Raw genomic sequence first — 19381 nt, 5'->3', positions numbered from 1 at the left:
GAAGGAGAAAAACTAGGGCTGCGAGCAGCATTGAGCGGGCCCTCGCACCCCACGCGTGTCGGGGTGCGGCGCCGTTAAAGGCTGTGCTATTTCGGTGACCAGTACTGAGAGAAACTTCCTGTCACCAGTAGGTGGCGCTCTAAGCGTGACTCAATACCGATGCATAGATGTGTTCAGGACGGTACCTTGATGAAGCGTGAGAAATGTTGAGTAAATAGGATAACGTATGTAGGAGTTATGAGGACTTTCTGTTTCACCAGTAGGTGGCGCTGTAGGTATGATGCAATACTGACTTAGAGATGTGTTCAAGATGCGACCTTCATCAATCATAAGCAATTTGGAGTAAATCGGATAACGTATGTAGGAGTTATGAGGACTTTCTGTTTCACCAGTAGGTGGCGCTGTAGGTATGTAGCAATACTGACTTAGAGATGTGTTCAAGATGCGACCTTCATCAAGCATGAGCAATTTGGAGTAAATCGAATAACATATGTAGGAGTTATGAGTACTTCCTGTTTCACCAGTAGGTGGCGCTGTATGTGTGAATCAATACCGACGCATAGATGTGTTCAGAAGGTGACCTTCATGAAGCGTCAGCAATTTGGTGCAAATCGGATGATGTATGCAGGAGTAATGAGGACTTCCTGTTTCACCAATAGGTGGCGCTATAAGTATGACGCAATACTGACACATAGATGTATTCAGGACAGAACCGTCATGAAGCGTGAGCTATATCGGACAAATTGGATAATGTATGGAGGAGTTATGAGGACTTCCTGTTTCACCAATAGGTGGCGCTATAAGTATGACGCAATACTGAAACATAGATGTGTTCAGGACAGAACCGTCATGAAGCGTGAGAAATATCGGACAAATCGGATAATGTATGTACAGTAGGAGTTTTGAGGACTTCGTGTTTTATGGCGAAATGTCAAACTTTTGCGGGGCGCCACGGCAAGGGTGTTTGGTGAAAACTCAATTTTTTTCTTTTGATCACAAAGGTCTTAAGATGAAGCTGACCGAATATGAAGTTGATCGGATGAAATCTGTAGGAGGAGTTCGTTAAAGTACGAGGCATGGAAATGGTAAAAACAAGGGGAAAATGGCACATTAAAAGCAAAATGGCGGCCTTCCTGTTGCATGTTGGGTATAGGTCTAAGATACATTTTAGTGTCTTGATGAACTACATATGCCCACCGAATTTCGTTCGCCTACATCAAACAGAAAGGTGGGGCTCGCCATTTTAAACTTTCCAGGGGGCGCTCTTGAGCCGTTTTGCCACGCCCATTTCCGTCACCCATGAAATATCTAATTTTCACCGGGACTGATGTATCTGCAAAGTTTCATCCGTTTTCATCGATGTTTAGGCCGCCAAAAATGCATTTGTTTGGGGAGAAGAAGGAGAATAATAATAATCCTTTGAGTTTCAATAGGGCCTCGCACCGCCAGTGCTCGGGCCCTAATAGTAATCCTTCGAATTTCAATAGGGCCTCGCACCGCCAGTGCTCGGGCCCTAATAATCCTTCGAAATTCAATAGGGCCTCGCACCGCCAGTGCTCGGGCCCTAATTACCCCAGACTGACTCTCTTGGCATTCATTCTTTTTCTAACATAATTTATTCAAAGAACCACAAAATAAGTTGTTGTTTAAAGGACAATGCTCGTTTTTGACAACCTGGACCTTATTTACGACATATTATAAGACGTTTGAATCACCGAGATCACTTTGGTGTAGTTCGGAGGCCTGTAGAAGAAATGTAAAATCCAGCGCGAGCCAGTATATCCATGTAATGGCGGTGATCGGGGCAACGAGAATGCAGCTTCTAAAAATCTATTTTCTGCCGCGAAACGGTTGTTTTCATCAATCTGTCTGGATGAATCGCTAGTTGTGTTTACATAGAGCATAACTGTTGTGGTTTTCACATGCCATGATCTTTCGAAACGTCTTTCCAAACGAAATAGCTTCCTCACTTGCTCCAGCACTAATGCGCACAGCGCGCAATCGTTGCTCCAGCACGCTGTGCGCATGCGTGCTGGAGCAAGTGAGGAAGCTATTTCGTGTCTAACGACGTTTCTAAAGATCATATTACAGAGGCATGGGAAATACCACAACAGGCCTATGCTCTCTATGTAAGCACAACTAGCGATTCATCCAGACAGATTGATGAAAACAACCGTTTCGCGGCAGAAAATAGATTTTTAGAAGCTGCATTCTCGTTGCCCCGATCACCGCCATTACATGGATATACTGGCTCGCGCTGGATTTTACATTTCTTCTACAGGCCTCCGAACTACACCAAAGTGATCTCGGTGAGTCAAACGTCTTATAATATGTCGTAAATAAGGTCCAGGTTGTCAAAAACGAGCATTGTCCTTTAAGGCATTTCACAGCCCATCAACTTAAGCTTGTACCTTGTTAGTTATACTTGTGCATTGAGCTATCGTATTCCGGAAAGCCCCGCAAATGTACAGAGGATTAAACACAAGAACTCCCGTTGTCAGAATCCATCATTTCACAATCACACATTATACAACGGTTAGTTCTGGTTCTTGATTCTGATTGGCTGGAAGCCGTGTTAAAATGAAGCAATAAACCACCTTATAAAATCACTATAACACACAGCCTCTCGTGGTTTATTGCTTTTATACAACGGTTACTACAGCTATTAGTGTAAAATAAACACACAGCAATATAAAATATTAACGAAATGAAGCATCATTCCCTCAATTCCACCGAGCAAAATAGTTCCCCTAACAAAAGCGTTGCCAAGCAACAGATGCACAATGATAGGCCTACAATGCATTGGATCAAATGGGAGGCGCATTAATACTGAAAATGGAATGATATGCGGTCCCAGGTGTGTGTTACTTAAGCAATTGACCACTCGAGGCAGTGGGTTACACAGGATTTTACCACAGCTACGGGGCGTTGTTTTTGGTGCTGTGGTAAAATCATGTGTAACCCACCGCCTCGAGTGGTCAATTGCTTTTCTACAACGGTTACTACATATATATTCACAAAAAACACACAGTAGTAACATTCAATCATTTATTTACCGATCATTCTTATCATTTTAGTATTTACAAAATCTTCTGCGATAGGCTATAGTTCTGAATTAAATGGTTGCCAGGCAACATAGGCTATCTTGCCTATTTGGGTTCGCCTTGTTCACATAAGCCATAAGGCATAATTCGGGTGGTTCACGTTTATTTGAATATTTCCAGCTATGATGCAGTTATTAAAACAGTTCTCCAGAGCACTCTTTTTTGCTGATAGGGGTGTGGAAGTGTTGGAGTCGGACTGATGAGTGCGTTTTTGTAATAGGATACGAAAAAGGCGAGGTTGCTGCGAGTGGTTGCTACGCAAAGCATAGCCTACCGCTTGATTTTATCAATGGCCTCGTCAATGAGATTGGCGGCGCATTAATACTAATTATACCATGGCCTGGGTTAATACTCTTTTTTGATTGGCCAGCAGACGTGCATTAAAACTGTGTATATGCACACGTAGTTCGGCTGAAGTTTAATTACCGATCTAAATTAATGCGCTGGCTTTGAAGCAAACCAAATGAGCTAATCCCATAGCCTGCTGTACCATTGCTAGCTAGCCATGAACAAAGTGTTGGATACTGCATATTTGCTGTGCAACGCATCCATTGTCCAGTTGTCAAATCTATTTGCCAACAAACTCTTTATGATAGCCAGACACCTCACTGTCCCCAAATCAAAAACTGTTTTTTTCACGCCGTGTTATAACGTTAGCCTATCACGTAAGGTATAATCAACGAGTAAGTGTGCGTTAAACGTTTAACGCACACCTATGAGTTGATTATCCCGCTTATACCATGGCCCCACATGCCAAAGACAAATAGAGGAAAGAGGCAATTGCTGGATTCTAATACCCTGTTGCTTCACATAATGGTATGACACATCCCGTTCTCGCAAATCAACTCACAATGAACGTAAGATACGACTGACAGTGACAGTGATACCACGACATGAAAACAATACTTTTGGAGTTGAGGAAAATCAGGTGTCTGGCTATCATATATAGTTTGTTGGCAACTAGGTTTGACAGCTGGACGATTTATATGTTGCACAGCAAATATGCAGTAGCCTACACTTCGCTCATTGCTATCTAGCAATATCAGGTAGCTACAGTCATAGATATATGGGTACAGTAGGCATTAGCTAGTTTGAGTTGCTAGGCTCATTGTTTGGTTGCTAGGTCGTATCCAGGGTTGAGAGACATTGCTGAAAGAAAAGGTAACAGACACTTTCCATTTCACTTACGGTTCCAAACCCATGTTAACTACAGTATTGGATGTCATCGCTGTTCCTCCAAGAAATATGATATTCAATTTGTAATTCCATAGCAACGTGATTTAGCAGTGAGGGACTATAATGAAACTCAGCAATGAGCAACACATAAATAACATTTCTTTATATTTTAATGTAGAAAATGTGAGTAAATGGCACATATTTATTTGTCTTTGGCATGTGGGGCCATGGTATAAGTGGGATAATCAACTCATAGGTCCGCTGCACGTCGTGCCTTAAAAACGTTTAACGCACACCTACTCGTTGATTATCCCTTACTTCGGTCGCAGCCGTGGGTTACAGAGTATTTTACCACGGCTGCTAGCCAATCAGAATCAAGCATCCAAACTCTCCGTTGTTAGTCTGGGGCCTGTCTCTTGCGCAGTTGTTTCGCCGGTCTAGAGGGGAAGCGCCTAGGATGACGCATCGCATAATCTTCCGGTCTGTAATGTTTTTTACTGTAGTCCATGTTTAGGCTACTAGCCTACTAGGCGTATTAGCCCACTGCTCAAGGTCTTGATTTGATTTGGTCTTGACTTCCGTAAGCTAGAATAATTTTATCTGGCCTACAATTAAGTTAAGTTAATAACGAGTGAATAACGAGCTAGTAAGACCGGTGTCAACGGACCGTAACGTGGACTGTATTTTCATGAGGACTGTAGGGGGCGACGGAGCACTACCAAAATGCTAAACACGGATGAAAATGAAGCGATATGGCAGAATACAAGACGCATTTAAGTCAAAAACAGTCTGAAAGTCGATTTCCGTTCCTTCTTTCACAGAAAGAAGGTGCAAAAAACAAGTTTTATTTTGATTTTTATGGGTAAACCAGGCTTACCCTGGCTTATAGGAGCAATCGCCACTGGTAGGGGTCATATCAAAACGTAAACAACTATAATTCCGCACCAAAACGAAGTCCATTAGGCTACGACAACTCGTGCTCAAACACCACAACGCCTTTTATCAAACTGAAATAGCCCTGCCAGTGCTAACCATCTCTGGGCTACTGTATTTAACATAATAACATCGCATTCATAAGCCATCGTTCTGACACCATAAGGGGAAGCTTGTCAACGACATGCGACAGGTCGTTGGACATGCAACAGGTCCTTATCTCTCACATAGCAGCAAATTCACACACGTTGCCAACATGATCAATCTGAAATGCATACGGTTGCGTGTCCACCAACAAGCTGTATTTTAGGGCGCTATAGGGACGAGAAAATAACTTACCTGATATAAAATGGGCACCGCAAACGCAGGCATTTCTGATGATTTCCTCAGTCCAGTCCGTACGTTTAATAATGGCGATTTCGTCTGTCTTCCTCTGCTACGGTTTCAAGAATGCGCGCATAGGCTACTTGTGCTGACTAGGCTGTAAAAGGGTCTATAATTAACAAATATGACCTACGCTCGTTACATAACTTCTACAACATCCAGTGACAAAATATGTCATGGTACCTTGGTATGTCCACACCAAGGATCAAACTCACAACCTTCGCAGTGATAGGCAGCGCACTATCCACTCAGCCACCGCTGACCTGGGAGATCTGTGGAGTCTTTTGGTTTTTATGTTCTGGGACTACTGCCTCTGGTGGTAGCAGCAATGAAATTGCAGGTCAACAACACGACAGCAAGAGAGAAAGAAGCAAAGACAAAAAGGATTCCCTCTCCTTGGTGTGTCGGCTTACAGCCAACACACAAAAAAATAAAAAATTAAACAGTAAGTTATATAATTAAAGAAAAATAATAATTCCACATGGGGCAAAATAACTATGCATATATATATAAACTACATACTCTATCACACTCACAAACACACACATCCACATAGAGGCACACCCACACAGACACATGCGCACACACACACAACAACTTTCATCAGCAACATACAAACATAAAAATTCCTAAACTTTAGGATAAAAAATCCTAAATGAAAAGCTACACTTAATATCGAAAGTGGCTGCTAAGTTGTATAATGTGCAATTTCCCCCCAGGGATAAATAAAGCAATACTACTACTACTAATCCATTGGAATTTAGTTTATTTTTAGAATGAGCATAATATACGTGCCAGGCAGCTCGGGAGGTAGAGGCGGCTGGGGATTGGAAGGTCCCTGGTTCGATCCCAGCTCCTGGCAGTGTGTCAAAGTGTCCTTGAGGAAGACACTGAACCCCAAATTGCCCGTGGATGGCACGGTGGCTCGGTGCATTACACCATCGCCAACACAGCAAGAAGGTCCTCGGTTCGATTCCCGGGCCTCTCTGTGTGAAGTTTGCATGTTCTCCCTGTGCTCATTCAGGTTCCCTCCACATAGAACCACAGTATGAAAAACACGCAGAAGAACAGATGCTCTTCGGTCCTGTCCCTGACCAGGACTGAGCACTTGGACTTGGTCCTTGGGCGACATAAACGATGGCTGCCCACTGCTCCTGACTGCCCATAGAGGAGGACAGCTTGGATGGGAGAAATGCACAGGTGATGGCTTTAGCGCGCGTATGTGTTCTGTTTCGCCATCCATTACATGTGTGCTGTGTGTCAGTGTATGATTTGTAATACAAACAACTGCACCACAGTCGCCATGTTTGTCTGTTTTGTTTTAAACCTTTTATAAACCTGTGTTTGGTGTACCAGAACAAAAACGTCTAATACACAGCAGGATCTGAGTATGAAATGAAAGCACAAGCTGGCCTTACCATACTGGACCATGATGAAAGCGGTCCATGGATAGGCTGTAGCTCTTATAGTTAAACACACAAAATAAACTGTAGCACCTGACAACAGTGTGTGATTACCTTAAAATCCACCTGCATTTCCAGGTGCTTTCTGACCAATAGGTGTCTCTGAAATTACTGTAGACATTCATGTTCTTCTCTGTTGTACTCTGCTTCTGATGCAGGTGAACATCCCATCTTTTTGTAGTAAGTGTTTAGTTTTTTTCGCTGCTTGCAGGGAAGCATGGCTTCAGATGCTTTTGAAGCAACCGTTTTCATTCTGGGTGGAGCTTTCATCTCTTTTATTGGCTGGGGAAGTGCCCTGCTGCTTTGGAGAGGAGATGTGTTGTTGTAAAGAGGCATCTTCCGCTAGCTATAGGGGAGCCTTGAGCAATGAGCACCCTGCTAGCTTTGGGGAACCAGGATATTCTTAATAAGACAAAATCTGGGCACTGTTTGACAAAATGGCAAAGTTTTAGCATTTTGGACGAAAGCAAAACTCAGTTGGGGTTAATGAAATGTCTCCCTTTTGTTGATATTCAGCCTATTTACACCCCCCCCTTACCTGAAAGGATAAAAGAGATGTCTTGGAGATGAACAGTGGAGGAACTCCTGGAGAACCATCATGCAGGTTGAGTTCCAAATCAGATGAATTTAACAAGCTAAATGGCTATAACGAATGTACAGCAATAATGAGCATTAGTTTTACTGACATTTTCAGGAACTCAAACAACATGACTATAGGAATATCCCATCCTATACTAATCACACTTATGTTGATGTTAAAACCTTTAGTCTTTATGACATTTCCATTGTATAAGGATTTCCTCGAGCCTTCTGTACTTTAGTGTATTGAGCTGTTTTCGAGGCGATGAGCCATGCGTTTATCTCCAGCAAATTCAGCAATTAAAAGAAACACTTGTCCAAAAAAGAAAACGCCGGCTCTCGAAGTTAATCACAAAGAGTTCGTTATTAAAGGAGAAGCAATAGCCCTGTGTGCCAAATACACAATGGATGCTCTTAACAAACTCAACGAGCCACTCGATCGGCTCTTGGACATCAGAGAGGCCCTTTAAGCTGTCCTTTGTGTTCACCTTGTCGTACAGCTCGCCCCCACAACTTGGCACCTGCTCTCACCAGCAGGTTTTCCTGTCCTCCTCCTCGCTAAGCTGTGATCCTAAAATTAGGAGCAACCCCCTCCGGTAAACCCCTCAGTCTGACCCTGCGCTGACCCTGGTAAGGTCAGGGAAAAGAAAAGGGAACGACTGGCCAGTCATGTTTTGGTCATACTATTGATAACTAAAAGAGGGACATTTATTGTATATTGAACTATGCAATATTGTGAACAACTCCATTGGCATGGATAGTCATTACTGAGATTGGAAGGTTTATGACAGTAGATTTTTCACCTACACTTTTCCACTTTGATTTTTTTTGTTGGAACAGAAATCTATTCTTTTTGTGCAATCAATTTAATTTTACACATTGTTTTAATTTACTCCAACCTTCAGAAAATGGTTCGAAACTAAGTTTTTACTTTAACTGCCATCACTGTAACTGAGTTGGATTGGTTAAACTCGCTCCTCAGTGTAAGTACTGTACCAACTGCACCATCGAATCGCTAGCTTTTTTTTGCCGTAGCTGGCTAAAGCAGTGCTTCTTAGAGGTGGTCAGGTGCGTTGGCAAGTGAGAAGACCCGGAATTAATGTTAAAACCTATACCGAGCGTGGGTCAGTGAGACACCTGTTAAACTAGGAAGGCCATCCTGAGCTTCTTAAACCAACACTATTTAGGCTAATGTTAAATCAGCTCCAGCCTAAATAAACATGTAACCTGTTTGTCGTCTAACACAAAAGCCTTGAGCTCCTTACTGGCAGCTGGGTTGTAAGGAAACACCTGAGAGCGTTAAGCGCCCTGCAGTGTTAATCCCCCCCCGAGGAGCTGGTGGTGAACTGTGACAACCTCAACACACGCCCTCGTCCTGTTCCTACCAACAGCCCAATCCCTCTGTGACGCCCATTCTTTCACCTACCACCTTAACAACCCTGTATTGTCCGATGTGGTATGCTTGATTTTCAGCCTCAGAAACATCCCACTGGCCTCCAAAGCCCATGGGTTGTTGAGGTAAATTACACCAATAATGTTCCTGATTAAATTTCTGTCTTTTGGATTGGAGAAAATGCATAACTCCCTGTGGCGAATTACCTGCTTGATCTATCCAGTGGTTTACAGCTGGGCTAGCAACACTTGTTCTTTATGATGAAGTCAAACTGATGTAATCTATCATCAGTCATTATGATGTGATCAAACTATCCATCCTTCTCAATCTCTATAAGCTGCTGTGTTTAAAAAATTAATAAAAATTGCAAACAATTCTGCAACTTCAAATGAACTGGGTCTACTTTCTCACACCCTCCAAAGCTTCACAATGACGACCACTCAAGGAGACACCAGTGATAAGATTCAGGTCTCAGAATCACCAACTTCACATCAAATAATTCTGGAAAGCCTGTGAAGTAAAGGTTGCACTTCTAAAAATCCAACACACCCGCATCTACTGTATGTACCAAACAATTGGCTCTGTTGCACAATTACACAGCTTCCAAACGGTTAATCGCAGCCTTTGAACCAAAAAGGCAGGGTCCACACACCTTAAAAAAGAGCTCCCCTGAAAAGGCCACTCCCCCATTTTACCATGTTTTGAGAAACCTTGCCTTCTTCACGCCTGTGGTCGATGCTTTATTTTGTATTATTCAGTTATCTGTGTTGGATCTGCATGCAGCCAGCATTTTGCAGTCCATAGTTCTGAATAGACTGTACTCTGCATTGTTATCTCCTCTCTAGTGTACCCGGCCTGCAATGAAGCTCTGTCGGATCCCCAACAACTTTGAACCATATACAGGTGTTAGTCCCACTGAAGGCTTGATCCTCTGCTTTGTTTCCAATTGTGCAGATGTGTGAGTGACATCATCATGACTGTCATCTAGTGGGAACACAACCAGCTTAAAGGCTCCTCGTGATTTTCATCAATATCTTATTCTATGGCCTCTCACTGCTCATGGTGAAGCTGGTAGACCGGCTAATTAACAACACCCAATATCAGTGAAGGAGTTAAGAGGAACAGGAATTTCATTTAATTTGTGGTTGAACAGCCAACGTGTGAATGGAAACCATGGGGGTTCTCCTGGTATAAAAGCAGAACCTCTATGAGCCCTCATCTACTCAGTTCCAACACCTAGCATTTTCTGAAGAGGGCATGCCATGAGCGTAAAGGTTTCAAAATGGTTTTCACACAGCACACAGAGTGGCAAAATGAGTGTTTGCATTACTGCAAGTGAAGCTTAACATTTCATGGTAGTATTTTTTCTGTTTGTCCTTTTGGGCACCTCCACTTAACCTCATACTCAGCAAAGCCTGATTGACTCTGGTTCTATACAACAAGCAGGTAACCCGTATGACAACTGGAAAAAATAAGGACACCATTGTGTGTACTGTAACAGATTTGACACAGTTCAGTGGATGACTTTGTGAGTCATGGACAGTAAAGTCGATGAGATGCCTTTCATTTCCTGCTCTGGACTCAGAGAAAGAATGGCAGTTGGGCAAATGCTGACTGACAGGTATTGTAAGATTAACACAATGCTCAACGATAAGGGATGATTCAAGAGAAGAGATAAAGTAATAAGGTAATGTTATGAAGCAATTAAATTCAGATTAGCCTATACTACTACAGCTAGGTCTGTGCCTCTCCTGATTTGATGTGATCAATAAGATTATGAAAAGTCTCTGAATAAGACTTTGAAAGAAGGAATGAAGATAGTGAGTAAAGTTACCCCTAGTAACAGTTAGGCTACAATGGACTGTCCAAAAAGGCTGCAACTTCTCAACAAAAAAGACAGTTGTGTTTCGTCTAATCTCCTTAGCAACTGATGTCTCATTTGATTGTGGATACAGTCCACTATCAGAGACAATGTTTAACAAGTTCTAAGATGTTGTTGTCTGTGACTGAAAGAGTGAGGTACACCCTGGGAGATGCTCAACACTGATGTCTCCTGCTCTCCTTCAAGCCCATCTGATAGCACCTCTCCCTCTTCCCGATCTTTTACTCTTCACCTCCTCCTCCCCCTCTCCTCGTTTGAAGTTCTGTCCTAAACGGTCTCCTGCTCTTTTCACATGGTTGTTGCAATCTAGAAATGTTTCTGATTGTTCCAGTGTGGCTACCATCCCAACAGTGATAAACTATCACACATCACCTTGGCTCTTCGGCAAGCCTCAGGTTACAACAGGGAACCAAATAACTATGCAAGTAAAAGCCCTCTGTTGAATCCCATGACACTCATTAACACAAGATCGTTTTCGTTAATCGTTAAAGCTAATCAAGATACCAACTGCCACAAACACTATCCACTTTCTCTAACAGCTCTGATTTTCTGTATATTTTCAGTATACATCTATGCTTTCTGATGTCCATATATCTACCTAAATCCTGGACATGCAGCCCAAGTACGAGTTACTAAATCCTTTGGCCACAATCTGTCACAATGGACACTTATCCCACCTATCTTTCTTGGGAGAAGCACCTCTTCTTATCTCAGGGTACACTGAGCAGCTCTTAGAATCTTGAATAGATCAAGAGATCATAATTTCGATCCCTGGCATTGGGGGAACGGAGAAACCAGACTATAGCTCAGATTTACAGAGCTTGATTCAGAATCAACCAAGACAAATTGCCTGAAAGAGCATAAGACATATGGTATGCAGAACATTCAGTGCATTTAACATGATATATGGAGGAGAAACCTCTGAGGGACATATCCTAACTGTTTTCCAGGAATGTCCCAAAGACTGCTGAAAACCACCACACTCCTTAGCACACAGAAACCCAGGCATATCCTCTCTCTGTCAACTGAGGTGGTATCCTTTCACTCAGTGCTCTGTAAACAAAGTGTGGAGCCTGTTTGTTTGCTGGTGTGAGAGGGGTGAAGAGAGATGTCCTCCATTTCAAGTGTGTGTGTGTGTTTGTAACAGACAAAGTCTAAAGGCTTTTGCTAATTGACTGCTGTGTAAAGAGAGGACCTGGGAGGACTAAATGGTTTCTTCCACACTGATCTACAATCAATGCAGAAAATCACTTAGTGGTCCCAAAAGCTAACCACCTCTACTCTTTAGACCTAAGCACTACATTGCAGAATGTCGTTGAGATGTTACTTAAATAATATTATATCCAATAAAGTTTACAGACAGCGTGGAGTTCCTACTCAAAAATCCCCAAAACTTTAAATACAGAGGATATTTCCACTGCCTACAACAATTGCTAATTATTGTTCCCTGAGACATTAAACCTCAAGCCTTGGTGGTCATTGTCACCGTACACTGTGTGAATCGAGAGATTTAAACTGCATAGCGATATTTTAAGGAAGCATTAAAGGGAGAGGCCTCCCTGACATTCCATCTGTCATTAGCATGTCCACTTCTTTGTTAATGCCTCCTTTATCGCCCTGTCAAGTGTCACGTTTACGATTTAAACGTACTTAGGAACTCGAGTTGTCAAATCCATCACAAGGGCTTTTGCTCATCTGCCACTAAGTTATGCATTGTTACGCCGAAAAAACTCCTTGTAAGTGTATCGTTAAACAAAGACACTTCTCTAACTGGCTACAGATAGAGAGTGTAGCCCCCATGGGTGCAGAGCAGGAGACACTCAGATCAACACTAACCTGTTTGGACAGCAGAGATGCCATTCACTGGCACCTGACCAGAACTTCTCATGGGATCCTGAAGGTCCTCTACACAAACACATGCAGGTACACGCACGCACGTGCACAGATGCACACACGCGCGCACGCACACACACACACACACACACACACACACACACACACACACACACACACACACACACACACACACACACAGTTAATTCAGCACAAACATGACTTTACTGTCTTTGGCCTGCCATTGTTGGTTTGCACTGAGGCATCACCAGGCTAAGTAAGGGGCCCTGATGGATGTCTGCCTGTTCCTTAGACCACCAATACAGGAGTGTGTGAGTGAAGGAGAGACAGAGAGAGATAGCATGAGAGAGGAATAGAGAGAATAGGGGAAATTTGATTGAAGATGAGATATGAGAGTAGGAGAGAGGAGAGTAAAAGAGACAGATGAGTAAATACGGTGGATGGACAACAACCAAAATGGTTGGACCAGACCTTAAATAATAATTGAAATGCTTTTAATTTTAAAAAGTTTGATTGAGTTTGTTTGGAGTTTCAAGTGAGTAGCATTTACGTTTTGGGGAAAAGACCACTGGTTCCATTACGCCAGACAAGCACAATGAAGCACAAATAAGTAATTAAAATAATTCCAAATCGTATCTCAACCCAGGTCTGGCAGATACGAGCAAAAGCTCACACTGTATATCAACAATATTCACTGATAACCGCTTCTATCAGCTGTCAACCTGCTACCTCACACCTCACAATCAGTCCCTGGAGTCAGAGGTCATCAGCAGAGCCAAACACTTGGATACCCGACGTCAGTCAGCAGACCAGTAAACACAGGGGAAACTGTCGTGACATCCTCCTTTAAGTAGAAATGCTTGTTGACCTGCAGCGCTGGGGGCTGTACACGGCAAACCAAACTTCCTCCATTAAGGCCGTGGCCCGCGTAGACTCACACCGCTAGGGAAGCGCACACGCCTGTACTCTCACCGCTAGGGAACCGCACAGGCCTGTACTCTCACCGCTAGGGAACCGCACACGCCTGTACTCTCACCGCTAGAGAACCGCACACACCTGTACTCTCACCGCTAGGGAAGCACACATGCCTGTACTCTCACCGCTAGGGAACCGCACACGCCTGTACTCTCACTGCTAGGGAACCGCACAGGCCTGTACTCTCACCGCTAGGGAAGCACACATGCCTGTACTCTCACCGCTAGGGAACCGCACACGCCTATACTCTCACCGCTAGGGAACCGCACAGGCCTGTACTCTCGGAGACCAGTCACATCCAGTCTGCAGGGAGAATCGACAACACTCTAGCTGACTCTCAAGAGTGACACTCTATCACACAGCAACAGACCCCGACAGACCCATGAGCAAGTGTCGGTTTTCATTTAGCCCGACAGTGGGACAAAGTGGAGGCTACTGTGTGGCACTTGAATGACAAGGGAGTCTAGGAGGGTAATTGATGGGAAAGCAAACAACCCAAAGGCTAAGACCTTCCCGTGTTGAAAGAGGAGGCTATTTAGGAGGTCATTTGAGTGGCATTTCTGGACAGTGGGTCCTTGAAACGTTATTGCAAAACGTTTCAACGTCATCGGTATATGCTATTCATGGAATTTCTAGAATATTCCCGGGGGCATTATCCGCATCTCACGCTTGGAAAGAACAGGAAGTGCGATGACACGATCTAAGGTCTTAAAAAAGTCATTTTTCAAAACTAGGAAAATCGAATTGTGGATAGTACAAGTATCACAAATCTGTCTTTCTCTTTCACCACCTATACTCCCTCCTTTTCCCTGGCTCTCCCTCCTTTTCTACTCCTCTGTTCCTTTCCTCCATCCCTCCCTCGCTCCAGGGGGACATTATCTGGTTTGTCACACTGAGGAGATGTGAGATTAGTGGCCATCTCGCATCAGATTACCAGCCTCCCAGATAAGGCTCTGGCTTGGCCGGCGCACAGTGACCACGGCTTTATCTCACACACGTGCAGATCTGCTTGGGAGACAGTCAGGACACTCTCTGCCCACATCTACATCTCCCGCACTCACTATCATACCTCCATTATCGTCATAAGTGGACTTTGCATTGCTCTGCATTTATTTAATTCAGAGTATTGCTCATACGCTTTATTGTTCAATTAACCTAATGTGTAGGGGCTTGTTAGCGCCCAACTGAGATTATTTTTGATCTTATCTGGTGAATTAGAGTGTAAAACGTAGCAGTGTGTTTTCCCAAGGCCCACCGGTGGCAGATACGCCATCTAGCATAACAGGTGAACTCATGTAGATGAACCCACAGGCCTGGCCACGCAGCTCCAAACCCCCACGCATGAGAGGGATTCACCTGGTGCGTTTAAACAAAGGGCCCCAAACCATAGAGGCTTCATGTCCCTGGATAAGACCACCAGCCGCAAATGCAAACCTGGATTCCATTTTACAATGAATGAAATGATAAAGGGTGCATCTGCATCCACGTACACACAGCTTGGCACCTTGTCCCCTTATTCTCCCCTTGTCTTTTTTTGGGCAAATGCTGCCATGTTGATGCTTCCACCATGCCTGAACTATAGTGTGCTGTACCTACCCTCCCCAAGACCCTCTCACCCTCTTTCTCCCTTGTTGCTTGCAAACATACCTCCTGTACACACAATTATTTGGACGCTTTAGTTACAACAGGAACATGCATCCCTAAATGTGTGATTAAGTGTGTGTGTGTAAGCAGGAGGTGCCCACAGAGAGTGGTCTCGTAGGTATGTACCTGATAAGGTCCATCGTTAAGACTGATGGAGCGTGCCGTGCAGCCATGCGAGGAAGAGACGCAGATCGAGAGAGATGGAGGGATGAAGAGAGACCGATATGGAGGGATAGAGAGACAGAGATGGAGGTGTAGAGAGACAGAGATGGAGGGATGGAGAGACAGAGATGGAGGGATGGAGAGAGATGAAGATGGAGGGATAGAGAGACAGAGATGGGGGGATGGAGAGAGATGGAGGGATGGAGAGGAAGAGAAGTGGGTAGAGAGCCAGAGATGGAGGGATAGGGAGAGACAGAGACGGAGGGATAGAGATACAGAGATTGAGGGATGGAGAGAGACAGATGGAGGGAAGGAGAGACAGAGATGGAGGGATAGAGAGGCACAGATGGAAGGATGGGGAGAGAGAGAGATGGTGGGAAGGAGAGGAAAATAAGTGGATAGAGAGACAGAGAAGGAGGGATGGAGGAATAAGAAAGAGGACATTCTGGACCGTTAATAAATCAGGCATAATGTGTAATTTTCATCTTTCATTATCAACTACAGACATTCCACAGACTGGTGCAGATAACCTGGGGGTATCATTAGACACAGTCTAAGCTGCTGGTATCCATACAGACCCTGTTTAAACATAATCTATTATTAAACAGCACACAGCAGAACAGAACGTGGTTCAGGGGTCATCTACAATACTACCATATAGTAAAGTCCTTATATCAATGTTTGAATCCAGCATTTCATATTGCTTAAATGTAAAGGCCATTACTATATTGTTGATCTGTGCAATACATTTAATACAGTTACATAATAATATGAGTTTGTTCTGGGGTGCGAACACAGAATAAAACATCTTTAAATGTACGGCCCAGTATACAGCAGGTGTAAAATACTCTCTCTCTAGACTCAAATATAACGTTGAATCGCTGCGCTCCGCATACTACATATAGAGAGATCTGCAGCATGCATTAACGTAGTTAGTGTAGCTTATGTATCAGCGAAAGAACCCTCATGGGTCTGGCGTTGAGACTAGATTTAATATAAACCACTTCAACCTACAGTACAACAGGAAGAGGTCAAACATTGTTTCCCCTGGTGGTGCAGAATCGGGTTGCCCCGGGTGACTGTAATGCGATTATGCCTTTGTTTTCATGGAATAACGGAAAGGAAAGTGCTGCCTGTGTAACCTGATGCAGTTTGAAGTTAGAGAAGTGAATGAAACATGTGACAAGCTGTGATTAGTGATGCACTGCTGTCACTGTGTGCGTTTGTTGACAGATGGGCTATTATTACGGTAATCAATAGAATAACCAAACGTAGTTAGCTAATTACCTGTTACTTTGTGTCTCCGAATGGCAATTGTGTAGAATAGCCTACATATCTCATTGAATACTTGCTCCACAGGCCATCTGAACAACCTGACCTGAGTAGAACTACAGCATTTCATACAATGTTCATAGTCAGAGCATTTAGACAAATCAAAATCATCAAGATTAAATAGTGATGTAATAGACTTAATTTATTTGCAACAAAAATAGGCTATTGATTTGATCTTGATTTAGGTCTACTGTAGGCCTAGCCAATTGCCTAGGGCGCCGAGGCACTACGGGCACACAAATCTCCGCTAGCAGATTTGGTGCTGTAGAGCTGGGCTGCTGCGCTGTGGTTGCTATGGTGACAGTTCACAGGAGAGAGCTTGAAGCAATCAATATCCTGATTCATACAATATCTAAGCTGTGAAATTGATCGTTTTTGCGTTATGACCATTTGTTTGAAGACCATGCTCACCATTCAAACGAATGGTGCTCCACTCTAGCTTTTGAGTTGCTAATTTCTGAATTCATACCTGTTTTCTAACCTGTCACCACTCCTACAGTTTTTAAGCTAAATGGGCATTATACCTCAAAATGTTCAGCTGGTTCCCAGGATTCCTATGATGTAAACCTCTAAGTGTTGACATTTATACTTTTTGAGCTGGAGCTGTCTGAAGCTGGTCATGTTTTCCCCTTGCAAACAAATTGATGGAATGTTCAAAGTGTCAGTTGGGATTTGAATTTGGGTGCATGGGCAGCCTCTCTTGAAGGTACAGACACCCTTGAATCACACAACTCAGCCCGTGAATGGGCTAGAGACACACGGTCTTAACTGGTGAAGGCAGGTGGGTGGCCCGGAGAGGGTTACACTTTCCATGACCTGCTATGACATGAGGGGGCGGTGTCTCGCCACCACGCCACTATCCACGCCACAGGCCCCACAACTCAGCCCCTGAGTGGGCTAGAGACACACGGTCTTCGCCAGAGGGTGCATGGAGATTTCCTAGTCTGTAGTAGTACTAGCAGTAGCTGTTACATACAGCTGCAGCAGCTAGCCCACCTCATATTTTCTCCAGGAAATGTACTTTCTAGTTATAGTTCTACCTCTCATGATGTTTAGCTGTTTCAGGGATCCATTCAGATATTTTATATTTTTTGTTTTAGTAATTTAACTTTTTAAACTATTTTTTGTCCCATTGAAACTGCTTGAAACTGCTTTTGGAATGTTCAGAAACTTTGTTTTTAGAGTGGTGGCAGCTGTTGCTTTGAAAATATTCACACATTTTGTAGACTGCTGGCACTCCTACAGTTTTGAATGCTGACAAACATATTATACATTAAAATGTTTACACAACTGTGCTGATTCATACAATGTAAGTATCTAAGCTGTGTGAGTTATAGTGTTCGCTGTATGGCGATTTGTTCGGCAACAGCGTTCCCCATTGAAACGTATGGCAACGCACTCTAACTTTTGAGCTGCTAATTTTTTATTTTTTACTCTTTTTCTAACACTATGCCTACAGTTTTAACAGCTCATACACATATTATATATTGAAATGTTCACACAACTATGCTGATTCATACAATGTAAGTATCTAAGCTGTGTGACACAGTTTCTGAGGTATGACGATTTGTTTGGCAACTGCGCTCCCCATTGAAACGTATGGCAACGCACTAACTTTTGAGCTGCTAATTTTGCATTTTTACTTTCTAACTTGTCGCTATGCCTACAGTTTTAACAGCTCATACACATATTATATATTGAAATGTTCACACAACTGTGCTGATTCGTACAATGTAAGTATATCAGCTGTGTGACTTACAGTTTTCACTGTATGATGATTTGTTCAGCAACTGCGCTCCCCATTGAAACGTATGGCACCGCACTCTAACTTTTGAGCTGTTAATTTTGCATCTTTACTCTTTTTATAACTTGTCGCTATGCCTACAGTTTTAACAGCTCATACACATATTATATATCAAAATGTGCACACAACTGTGCTGATTCTTACAATGTAAGTATCTAAGCTGTGTGCCGTTTTATGTATGACGATTTGTTTGGCAACTGCGCTCCCCATTGAAACATATGGCGAGTGAGTCAGTGAATTCTGTGTGTTCTGTGCTTTGGTGCTGTAGAGCTGTGCTGCTGCGCTGTGGTTGCTATGGTGACAGTTCACATATTCTTGAGCTAGCTGTAACTGCTAAAAAGATGTTGGTGGCTTGTCATCGAAAGTATATTCAATATCCTGTTATAGGCGTCATAGTTCTTAAGTTAAAGGACATGGCCAACATTTTCGTTTTCTAACCAGAAATACTAAGAACTATTTTTTTACGCCTGGTTCTAAAAAAAATAGTTCCGAGTATTTCTGATTAGAAAACGAAAATGTTTAATTAAAAATTGTGATCACTCAACGTGGTAAATACACACATTAACAACTCTAAACAGAATAGTTTTGGAGTTGTATTGGGGGGTTATTTCGTGACATTTGGAAAGTAGGCTAATCGGCCTAACCTGGTACCAGTGAATGCCGCTAAGCTAGGCTAATCGGTCCAGGTCTCGCGAC

This window comes from Borostomias antarcticus (genome assembly GCF_949987555.1).
Source record: "Borostomias antarcticus genome assembly, chromosome: 17".
In the NCBI taxonomy this organism is placed as follows: domain Eukaryota; kingdom Metazoa; phylum Chordata; class Actinopteri; order Stomiiformes; family Stomiidae; genus Borostomias; species Borostomias antarcticus.
Note: the sequence above shows the minus strand (reverse complement) of the source record.